Source organism: Triticum aestivum, chromosome 7A (assembly GCF_018294505.1).
Source record: "Triticum aestivum cultivar Chinese Spring chromosome 7A, IWGSC CS RefSeq v2.1, whole genome shotgun sequence".
NCBI classification, from domain to species: Eukaryota; Viridiplantae; Streptophyta; class Magnoliopsida; order Poales; family Poaceae; genus Triticum; species Triticum aestivum.
In genome coordinates, this window is record NC_057812.1 from 660,131,910 (window position 1) to 660,143,387 (window position 11,478).

General features: G+C 38.7%; 1 long non-coding RNA gene across 1 annotated transcript; it reads left to right on the plus strand.

Moving 5' to 3' along the window:
* The first annotated feature begins 716 nt into the window (after window positions 1-716).
* Window positions 717-4,866, plus strand: LOC123149056 (uncharacterized). Its single transcript, XR_006474335.1, has 2 exons — window positions 717-1,200; window positions 1,551-4,866. It is a non-coding gene; the product is annotated as an uncharacterized lncRNA (long non-coding RNA).
* The last annotated feature ends 6,612 nt before the right edge of the window (window positions 4,867-11,478 follow it).

An 11,478-nucleotide genomic window follows, 5' to 3' on the forward strand; every position in this document is an offset into this window, starting at 1 on the left:
ATGATGTTTCAGTTTTGGCCCAGCCACTTTATTTTTATTTTTTCTATTTTCGGGCACATTCAATTTTTTTAACTCATAATTTTCAAACCCAAAATCTAACATGTCATATATGGAAATCTCTCAAAAAATCTTCTCCTTCTCCATTCTCTCCTATTTAGCAGATGGGCCACATGATGTTTCAGTTTTGGCCCAGCCACTTTATTTTTATTTTTTCTATTTTCGGGCACATTCAATTTTTTTTAACTCATAACTTTCAAACCCAAAATCTAACATGTCATATATGAAAATCTCTCAAAAAATCATGCAGATTTTAAATATGCTATTATATTAATCATTTCTAAAATTTTGTTTACGATACAACCTTAATTAATATCTTCTTTACATGTGGTATTTTGGAAATGTCGGTTTACCATTGATATTTATGTTGTTAAATAAATTTGAAACATCTTGAGTATTCAAAAATCATCCAATCTTATGCTTTTTGCGAAACACCACTTATCATGTTGTTTGTTGTGTGGCATCGTGAAAGATTTCAAAGGATTCGCCGATGTTGTAAAGTGTGAGCATGATGGATGGATATTTTTTTCCCGTTGCAACGCACGGGCATGTTTTGCTAGTACTAATAAACTAGCGGTTGCTTCTGGTGGTACGTCATTGGCGTTTTTGCATAAAAGTCCCTATGGTTCATGTTATTCAACCCGCAGTCCATGTAAAAGTCAACCGAAACGGTAGGAGCGGTAGAAAAAAAGAACGCAGCCTCCCAATCCCGTCTCCACCTCCGGTGAGCCGCCACCCCCTACCCTGCCGCCGCGCACCGGACTGCCTGAGGGGGGAGGGGAGTGTTGCACCGCGAGTCTCGCGCCGGCAGGCGGCGCGCTCCTCGAGCGGCTGGAGGCGGCGTGGCTGCTCGATGCAGAACGAAGGCGGCGTCCGGGGCTTGGAGGGGACGGATTCGTGTGCGGCAGGGGCTGGGGAGGCAGATCCGGAGGCGTTCGGCGAGACGGGGTTCGCTGGTGACGAGGAGGAAGGCCGGAGCGCCGCTTCCGGGGAGGATCCATAGCATCCGCGGCTCCTGGACAGAAAGGAGACACAGAGGTGAGGGAGAGAAGAAGAGAAAAAGGAGGGGCGGTGCGGCGACCTAGGCCGGAGCTCACCGGTGCCGGACAACGGCGGACGGGCGCCACTGCTGCTGCCTGCCTGGTATTCCTTCTCTTACCTCTTCCGCCTTAACGACATATGCTGCGTCGCCAAAGCCTCGGCCGCACATCACCAGCATGTCCGGCCTCGAGTACTCCTGCCACTGCACATAGCCGCTCGTCACCATGACCGGATCCAGTAAAGCACCTCCAATGCCCGCCCTCTCCCTCATGGCACATGTGCTATTTTACTCAGAAAGGCCATTGCTCACGTTTTGAATTTTGGCATCAGCTATGTTGCCGTTTCATCAGTTCTTTGCTGGGAGAACCTCAATTGTTTCTTTGCTTTGGTTGTTCTTCGATCTTAGCTCTCAGGTCTCAACATATGCATTACAATATGTTTGTTATCTGTAGGGATGGAGTGAAGAAATTGGATTGGGGTCATGGGATAAATCAACTCGAGGATGCAACTCATGTTCTTGTAGGTAGTCATTCAGACATTTCTTAACTCGGTTGCAAAATCAGCTGCCACAGCTCTGCGCTGCCGGCCATGGAAACCTCTCATGTATCCCCGCTTGTCACTTCTCTCCAGCAGCGTCTCTATGCCATGGCAGCGGCCCTCCCGCCCCGACGATCGTAGTTTCTGCTCCCGATCTGTTGTGCCTGGGCAGTCCCAGCCGCTCCTCCGTAGCAAACTTGTGCTCTTCCTTTGGCTTTCCTTCCATAGGGTCTGCACCGCTTCAATTTCAATCTGCAGGACATACGCAAGTTGTAGACAAATCGAATGAAATAATATGCTAAGCCTTGGTCTCCATTGCCACTTTGTCACCTTGTTGATATTAGAGGGAGGATCAAAGGGGTGATTGGTACTTTCCCTTACAGCAGGTGGTGAAAAGCAATGAATTTTCTCAACCAATGAAGCTTTCTCTGTGGTGTTCAGGTTATGAACTCCTACAATTTCAGGTGTACTGCAATCCAGGAATGCAGCAGGCCAGAACAATGGACAATGATGGTACTATGAGTGGCTAGGTATTGGCCTATTGTGGCAAGATGCCGGTGACTATGAGGTGTATAAAATCTGGATCTATAAATGACCCAGGTTGCCTTGGGGGCCAAATGCTGCAAACGGGTCAAGGTTGGTTATATTTCTCCTTTGTCATTTCTCTGGATAATCCTCTCTAGCAAGATCACTTAGGACGATATAATCTGCTATTTACTTTCTATATGGTTTCAGTATGAGAAGATCACTTTAGGACAATATAATCAGCTACCCATGTGATTTACTTCCACTGCGTTTCAGCATGTTCAATCTCTGTACAAGCGCGCAAATGGACATATTTTGATTTGGCGACTTGGTGTTTTAATTGTTCTTACTGAATACTGGATCCTGGCACTTATGTTATCTACATGTAGTATGTTTCTAGCTCGATGTCTACTGCTTCTCTTAAGGCCACAGTAGTTTCGATCGACACTATGTATATCTAAATAAAAATTTCATTTGGATCACATAACATTCTTTTTCTTGAAAATTCACATGGTTTATTGGACTTGAATTAGCAGTGTGGTTCATGTGCACATTGTGCTTAGTTATCCTTTCTGTTATCACAAGTCGATGTGATAAACACGAAGTATGCACTTCCATCTATACTTCCGATAATATTGGTGTCAAGTGGTATTAAAAGTCTGAAACTGCAATCGCATAGTTTTGGTTGTTCATACAAATCTGCATTTGGGTGTGTTTGTAAAATTGTACGAGTAGTAACTTTGTAGAAGGAATGCAGTCCCTTAATCTAATACTCCCTCTATAAACAAATATAAGAGCATTTAGATCACTACTTTAGTAATTTAAACACTCTTATATTTGTTTACAGAGGGAGTAGCGATTTAACTTTTTTACGTGACATAGAACTGTCCTGTAACTTTGAAGACACCTCCAGATGTTGTGATTCTACAAATTATCTGGTACATGCTCCTGCTTTTGCAATACCTCTCTGATTGTCTATTAAGCTGCAAAAATGCTATGTGCCAAACACTTAATGTTCGGTAGTTAACTCTAAACATGATATCACTTACGTTCTACACATGCATGTTTATTTCATAAAAAGAAAAACAATATATAAAAAATATGTATCTAATATGTTGTATTGGAAGTAATAGTGTGAGGGAAGCAATGCAAGTTTCTGTCAGGGAAGAAAACATTCTAGAACTTTTGTTTTCCATAATAAGTCAAAACAGAATGTGTTTTCTGAGAATTATACTATTATTTATTCTGGAAGAAGGACGTGCTTCGTGACGTATGCATGCTAAATGCGAGTTGTATGTCGATAATTTCATTTTATTAGTTGTTCAGAAGAATAATGACAATAGTTGTCTTACTCCAATTCATGAAGCAGAGTTTGTCATATAGGATCTTCTTATATAACAGAAGCTAAGGTCCATTGCACTCGACACAGTCTCCCTGAAAGACAAATTCCAGTTTTAGAGTGTGGCAATGACGCAAATTCCTCGCTGCAATCAGAGGAGATCCAGTCAGGCTACAAACTTTTCCTGTATGGTGGTAGGGAAACATCGCCATTAGTTTCAATGATTTACCAGCTAGAAGGACTTCACAGAATTTTGCCAACATCATTGATGAAGATATAATTTTTCTTATTCGTTTTTAGACAAGAAAGAACCATAGAGAATCTAAACCCTTGTACTATAATAGTACCCGCAGTACAACAAACCCCTATCTCTAACAGAAGATGAAAATGAATAGTTTTTTTTGTTGTAGGTTACCAAGAACAAGTGCATCATCAAACTAGATGTTGTATATTATCCGTCCATAATCTGGTTGTGTATCTTGCAAAACACAAGTGTGTGCATGATTGTAGGGGCAGAGCATAGTTTGAATTTTAAAGCCATTTATATTGTCCTGCAAAACTATAATTTTGAAGAAAGGTACATTAAGTTATGTCATGCACATGGAGAGTGTTGCAATCTATAATGCCTTACAAGTCTCAGCTCCATCAGGGCAGTTTTATTAGTGTGTCACAAGCCTGCTATTTCTAATTTACAAATTGTGTACTCCCTCTGTCCGGAATTGCATGTCATAGAAATGGATGTATCAGGAGTAGTTATTTTAGTGTTTTACATAATGCATAGATTTTTCAGAACAGAAAGAAGTGAATATATAAACTTATTTTGCTTTCTTATTTAGTTCCAGTTGACTTTATAAATCCCAATTTCTCCAGTATTGTAACTTTGTCAAATAATCAACTTAAACGGATCTTTCTCCTTGGACATCTTTCAATTTGTAATATTATGATTTTCTTTCCCAGAAACCATTTAAACTAGCCTGGGGCTATGTCTATTAGTCCGTAAGTATTTGTTGGAATGAGAGAACACATTGTATGCAAGGTAACAAGCAACTAAAGCAAGTAGAGTTTTGCAATTTCTTGGCAAGATTGAGCCCCTGAACCCAGGATGCATGATGAAGGATCCAATATTTTAGGACTGACATGCTTCTTATTTAGTTTTTTTAGCTGCTGGCCTACTTCAAGTGTCTACAGTTTACAGGATACATGTTTCTTCAAGGGTCTACATGCTATAGGAAGTAAGTTTCTTATAGTAGTCAAACCTAGATTACCAATTTATTGGAGCTATTATATTTTAACCTGGATATCAATTTATTGGATCAATTGAGAGGTGACACTCTTGGAGAGTCAAGTAATGTAATATATTCTTTCTCTCTCTCTCTCTCCCTCTCCCTCTCTCAATACTTGGGGTCTTTACTTTGCCACTCAAATTGCAGTACTCAACTGTAGCCAGGATGCAGGGGGAAAGTGTGCTCAATCTTATAACATGGATACTGTACATGTACGAGCTACAGGCCACTGTTGTTTATCATATGAACTGTAGATGTAGTGATTCTGAAGTTTGTACCATGTCCTAAATTTCTTTATTTTAGCAGTGGTGATAATATTAATACATTGTGTTATCTAAAAATGTTGTCCTGACCTTAGATCGGGAAAATAGAATAAAAAGGTCAATTAGAGAGTTGTTAGAATTGTGGATTGAATGTCAGTAATTTTTGTTTCTTTTTTGCAATTGAATGTTAGTGATGTTATATCTATCTGGGAGCTTGGTGAAAGATTACATGCAAAGTATACAAGTGAAAAACATAATTCATTTAGATGAGCTATTACTAGAGTAGATATACTTTTTTTTGGCTGAAGTAGTGAAGTTAACACAGCCAAAAATATTTCTGGCCTCGGCAACTCCAGGGCAAGAAACATGGATGTAAGCCTATTCAGAAGCGTTGAAGTTCCAGCTTCCTTGGAGTAGCTGCACCATTTACGGCGCGTTGGTCAGCTTCCATGGGCTGAGGGGTTGCCACAAACAGAACGGAGGCATACAACGAGGAGGTGGTCTACGTACGGGTAGAGGGCAACACTGGAAATAAGGCAATCGGTGTGGAAGAGGGCGCCGCTTGGGAGGTCGGCTGGAGGAAAGGGAGGCAATGATGGATGGCACGATGAATAGAGGAAGGGGAGGGCTGGCGAGTGGGCGGTGCCGAGCTCGTTAGAAGGGGACACTGGCGATGTCATGGGAAGGCGCTTCGACAGGGTTCGTGAGAAGGGGAATTCACAACGAAGCGTCACATGACTTGGTGGTGGCATTCCAATGATTTCGGATTCGGGAAGCTAAGCTTTGGCAGCTTCAGCAAATTGCACCGCGAGAAGCCTCCGCTTCGCATAATTGGTGAAGCACAGATTTGAGGAGATCTGAACAGTCTCTAAACTAAAATTCTCTTGGACATCAATATATCAAACTAAAACAATACGGATGCATGTGCCTATCGTATCTATGGTTGAATATAATTTGATTGGTCTTAGTATCACCTCATGCTATCCATCCATTTCTGCTCGACCTTAAATATTGGTACTCTCTTAAATATTGTTTGCACGAGGTATTGGTGTTATCTTAAGTATCATGATGAAAAATGTTTGCTTATTCAAAAAATGTTCGAAATTTTGAAAACAATTTTTTGGGAAATTAGAGAACGTTCATGATTTTTTAAAAAGTTTGTGTATTAAAAAATGTTAATGAAATTGAACAAAAAATTTCCAATTCGAAAATTAATGGAAAAATATCAAAAACAATGTTCGTCCATTAAAGAAATGTTTGTTGATTCAAGATAATCGTTAAAAAATGTTCAAATTTTTTATTAAATGTATGCAAACCGTATAAAATGTTCATGAATTCAATAAATGTTGTTGATTTAGAAATATTTGATAATTTGTAAAAGTGTTTACGAATTTGAAAAAGATCACAATTTCAAATATGCTCACGAGTTTAAAAAAATATTCATTATTTCCCCCACTGCTCCGAGGCTCCACCCCAACCCACCTCCATCCCCTGGCTCCGGCGCGCCTCCCGCCGACGGCCCTCCCAGCCCCGACGCGCCTCTGGTAGTCGTTGCTCCGGCACGCCTCCCACCGCCGGCGCTCATCCCCCAACGCGCCTCTCGCGGCCGTCGCCCCGGCCCCGGCGCACCTCTCTCCATCCCCAGATCGCCTCCCACCGCCATCCTCCATCCCCACCACACCCCCACCACCGGACCGCCACCGGCGACCGCATCCCCTGGCTCGGCAGCACGTGACCAGGATCCCCCATCTCCCAGCAAACCTCGCTGGTGCACGCCACCTCCCTCCTCCTAAGGTGCTCCCCGTCCGATCCACTCCACTGGTGTCCACGCCCCGACGCCACCGGTGAGAGCCACCACTCCATGTGCTCCTCTCTCATCCAAGTTCATGCACCCATGATTCTCTTTGTGTTCTACTGCAGGTTGGGAGCGGTGTGAACTTCGAACAGATCAGTGGTTGGTAGTTAACTGCACCAACGCGACTGACGCCACCTCGCACGCGTTTGTCTTCGTCGACGGCGATCAGCGCCTCCAACGCAAATCGATTCAGCGCCGTCTATGCACGGCTCGGCTCCTGCGCTTTGTTGCCGCCACGGGACGCAGTGCACCTCCCGTCCTCTGCTTTTCTCCGTGGGAAACTGTCTGCCTCGTGTCGCCGCTTGCCCCTGCTACTGCTGGGAATAACCTATCCTGCAACGCCCTGTACTCAAGCTGTACCCATGCTCTCTTTGGTCTCATGCACCATCCCTACGGCAGCGAAGCTTCCCTTGGACCGGCCGCCATGCATCAAACTGAACTGCTGAGTTCATTCCCCCAAAGTCCTCCTGAGCGTACAGTAAAGAAGCGTACCCCGAACTCCTCCATTACTTAACAATATGGTGTGCTTTCTGATGGAACTGACTCGCAGTAAACTAGGCAAAAAATCTCATGTTTACGTGGAGACAAAATAGTGTCCTTAATCACCCTATGTGTGTAGCAATCGCTAGCTTCAAAACAGAGGCGTGTGCGTGTTCGTGCATGTAATTTAAGAAGATGCAACCAGCGAGATAGTGGACAAAAGGAGAAGTCATTTAAGCTGGGCCATAGGTGAGAAGAGATAAGTTGGGCCCAAAAAAAGTTGATTTACGGCCATGTTGGCCAATATGATTTTAGATTTAGAAAATATACATGGTGAAAAATAAATCAGCGGACAATAGTTATTCCAACTGTTCTGATATATATAGAATGCGAAGTCAAAGACCAGACAAAACAAGAACACAAAAGCATCATTAAAAATTGTTCTTTTGACAATTTGTTTGACAACGTAACGAGAGGGAATTCACTTATAATTTTCTTTTTGAAAAATGCAGGATCGCATCCCAGAGAAGTTCAATAAAAAATGGCTGCACAAAAAAGAAACACCGAGGGATTCATAAAAAAAATTGCAAGTTGTCGTCGGTGGTGTTTCAATAGTTATGTGTGCATTTTTAGTTTGCTAGAATTTTTGTTTTAGTTTGATACAATAAAAAAGGGGTTTTCACAGTTTTTTTACAAAAACCTTGAAGTTAAAATTTAAAAAATGCTCGATGTTTATTAAAAAAAATCGTATTTTCCGTTACAAAAAGAAACAAAACCAAAGAAGTCGAAATCAAAAAAGAGGATCAGTTCGATGATTATACAAAATTCAAATTTCCTCGTAATTAAAGAATGGAATCAAGAAGTTCAAACTAAAAAAACGCAGTAGTTCAATGTATATAAGTGGTAAAATCTCAATCCGCTGCAAAAAGATCAAAGGAAATTCAAAACAAAAATAACATAGCAATTCAAAAATAAAAGAACACTTAGAAGCGGATATTTCATCGTTTCTAAAAAAACAGGAATTTTTTATTTTACAAAATAGAGAAGCTAAAATAAAATGACTTTCATCGTTTCTAAAATTAAAAAAAATTAGAAGTTCAAATTTAAATGATGGACGGTCCAATATTTATTACAACAATAGGATATTTCTGTTACTAAAAGAAATAAACCAAGAAGTCCAAATGACAAAAACAGAGAAGTTTGATATTTGTAAAAAAGCTCAGATTTTCCTTGTTACTAAAGAATAAAAATGAAGAAGTTAAAAATAAAATAAAGGAGTAGTTCTATGTTTAAGGAAAACTCAAATTCTCTCCGTTCATAGAAAAATAAAAGTATGAAGTTCAATTTAGAAAATGTTTGATGCTTAACTAAAAGCATATTTATAAGAATAAGACTAAGAAGTTCAAATTAAAATAAGAAAGAAGTTCAAAATTATATAAAAAACTTAGGTCTTTTCTAGTTGCTAAAGAATAAAATGAAGAAGTTCAAATTAAAATAAAGGGACAACTAAAAGCAATTAAAAAGATTTTACCCGTTTTAAAAAAAACTAGAAGTTTTAAACTAAAACAACTTAGTGCTTTGTTGTTTATTTAAAAAACTAGGATTTACCTTTTTCAAAAACCCATATATACGTTGTTATTAGAGAATCAACCATGATGTCCAAATTGAAAAGAAAACACAAAATCAATGTTTGTTTGAAAATCAAAAAATAAATCTTTACTAAAAAAATGTGAAGTTCAAATGAAATAACACTGAAGTTCAAAATATATTAAAACCTAGGATTTACAAGTTCAAAAAACAAAAAACCCAATGTCAAACCAAGAAGTTCTATTTTTTAATAATAAATGGGTTATATAAAAACCTAGAGGTTAGAATTTAAATAACTAAGAAGTTCAGTTTTTAGTATAAAACTAAGATGATCAAGTTAAAAAATCAAATATCTTAAATAAGAAGTTCAAATTAAAAATACGAAGAAGTTCAATGCTTGTTGCAAAACCAAAGAAAGTCATTAAAAACATCCTAATAATTTTATAAAAAAGATTTTCTCTGTTCAAATAAACCTAGAAGTTCAAATTTAAAAACGGAGCGGCTCGATGTCTATCAGAAAGTAGGATTTTTCCGTTACTAAAAGAAATACCCGAGGAAGTCCAGATTAAAAAGATGGAGAAGTTCGATGATTATAGAAAACTTAGATTTTCCTCGTTATTAAAGAATGAAAACAAGAAGTTCAAAAATTAAATAACAAGAAGTTCAACTTTTAAAAATAGAGCGCTTCAAAATTTCATAAAAAAGATAAAGAAAAAAACAGGAATTCCATATTAAAAAGATGGAGAAGTTCGATGATTATAGAAAACTTAGATTTTCCTCGTTATTAAAGAGTGGAAACAAGAAGTTCAAAAATAAAATAATAAGAAGTCAACTTTTAAAAATAGAGCGCTTCAAAATTCATAAAATGGATTAAGAAATTCAGATTAATATTCATTAAAAACTTAGATATTTTCACGTAAATCGAGAGAAGTTCAGATTGATAACTGCAAGAAGTTCACATACTACACGGTTTGCATTTTGTATTACAAAAAAGAATAAAAAAGCAAAGGCTAAAAGTTTTGTTGTTATAAGTTCAAGTCCTCGATCGAAGAAAAAATAAAAAAATTATTGTGAGATAGGTATGTACAAAAGGAATATCATTTGTGTAACACTGAAGAAATGGATGACGAAATTACAAGCGAAAATATGTCACAGAAGTTCAACGTGGAAACAGCAGGAAGTTCACCAACTACACTAAATGAATTTCAGATGAAAAACTTTTAAAATCGCCGCGAGTATGAAGAAATGACCAACACGGTAAAGATGCGTGTTTACATCAGCTTTCCATCAGTATATCACTTGCTCAATTCTGGTGAGCGGATGGAGTGCTACGAGCAGTGGATGAAGAGCTACAAGCAAGAAAAGCACGTGAAAAAATAGAGTGAAGTTCAGGTACACGTGCCGGTAAGTTCAGGTTCTTCATGCCGTGCATTTTTGAAGAATCTGTTCCGCGATAAAGGCATAATGAATGATCTCACAGTTTTCGAAATTACTTGAAAACGGCTAGGAATCAGAGAAACCCATCAACATGAAAAAGTTTCGCATTTTCCGTAGCTTTTCAGCAGTATATTATTTGCCCCATTCCGATAAAGTTTGTAGAAATTACGGCGAAAATAAGTTTTTTTCCATTTTCGAAACTGACTTAAAACCATAAAGAATTGGGAGAAACAATACATACCAAAAAGTTTCGCATTTGTTCAAGCTTTCCAACGCCATATCATTTGCTGCATTCGGACGCAAGGTTAAAAAATTAGCTCGAACATACGAACTCGGTAGGACTTGGACCATTTTCTAAATTACTATTAAACCATTCAAAATTAGAAAAAAACTTTCAAGATGAAAAAGTAGCGCATTTTCATAAGCTTTCCAATGCCGTATCATATGCCTCCATTTGATTAGCCGTTTAGAAATGACATCGAAAAAACGAACTCAGCTGTTCGGTTTATGAAATTTTACGTTTTTTCAAATTACTCTTTAACCATAGGGAATTAGAGAAAACTTTCAACATGTGGAAGGAGCGGTTTTGCAGCAGCTTTCCAACGCCATATTATATGCCTCATTCCGATAAACGGTTTAGAAATGCGATCGAAAATACGATTCACGTTTTTGTGCGAAGAAAAAATGGTTTTCAAAACTGCTCTTAAACCGCTTATATTTTGCCAAAATTTTAAGTTGGGTCATGATATTGGTGTCATATGATCTCTTATGCTAAAGGTAACAATTCATTCACATACTCAAGTATGAATCAGAAACTTCATTGAAAACTGACAAACTATAATCTCAGTCACTGAAGCAATTGCAATTTATCATAACATAGAAAAGAGTCAATATAAGGGCTTCTGATCAGCAAGTCCACATACTCAACCATCATTTAGTATTTCACAATTGCTAACACTCACCCGATATTTATGGTTATGAAGTTTTAATCGGACACAGAGAAAGATAGGGGCTTATAGTTTTGCCTCCCAACTTTTTACCTCAAGGGTAGTGTCAACAATAATAGTTCATGTG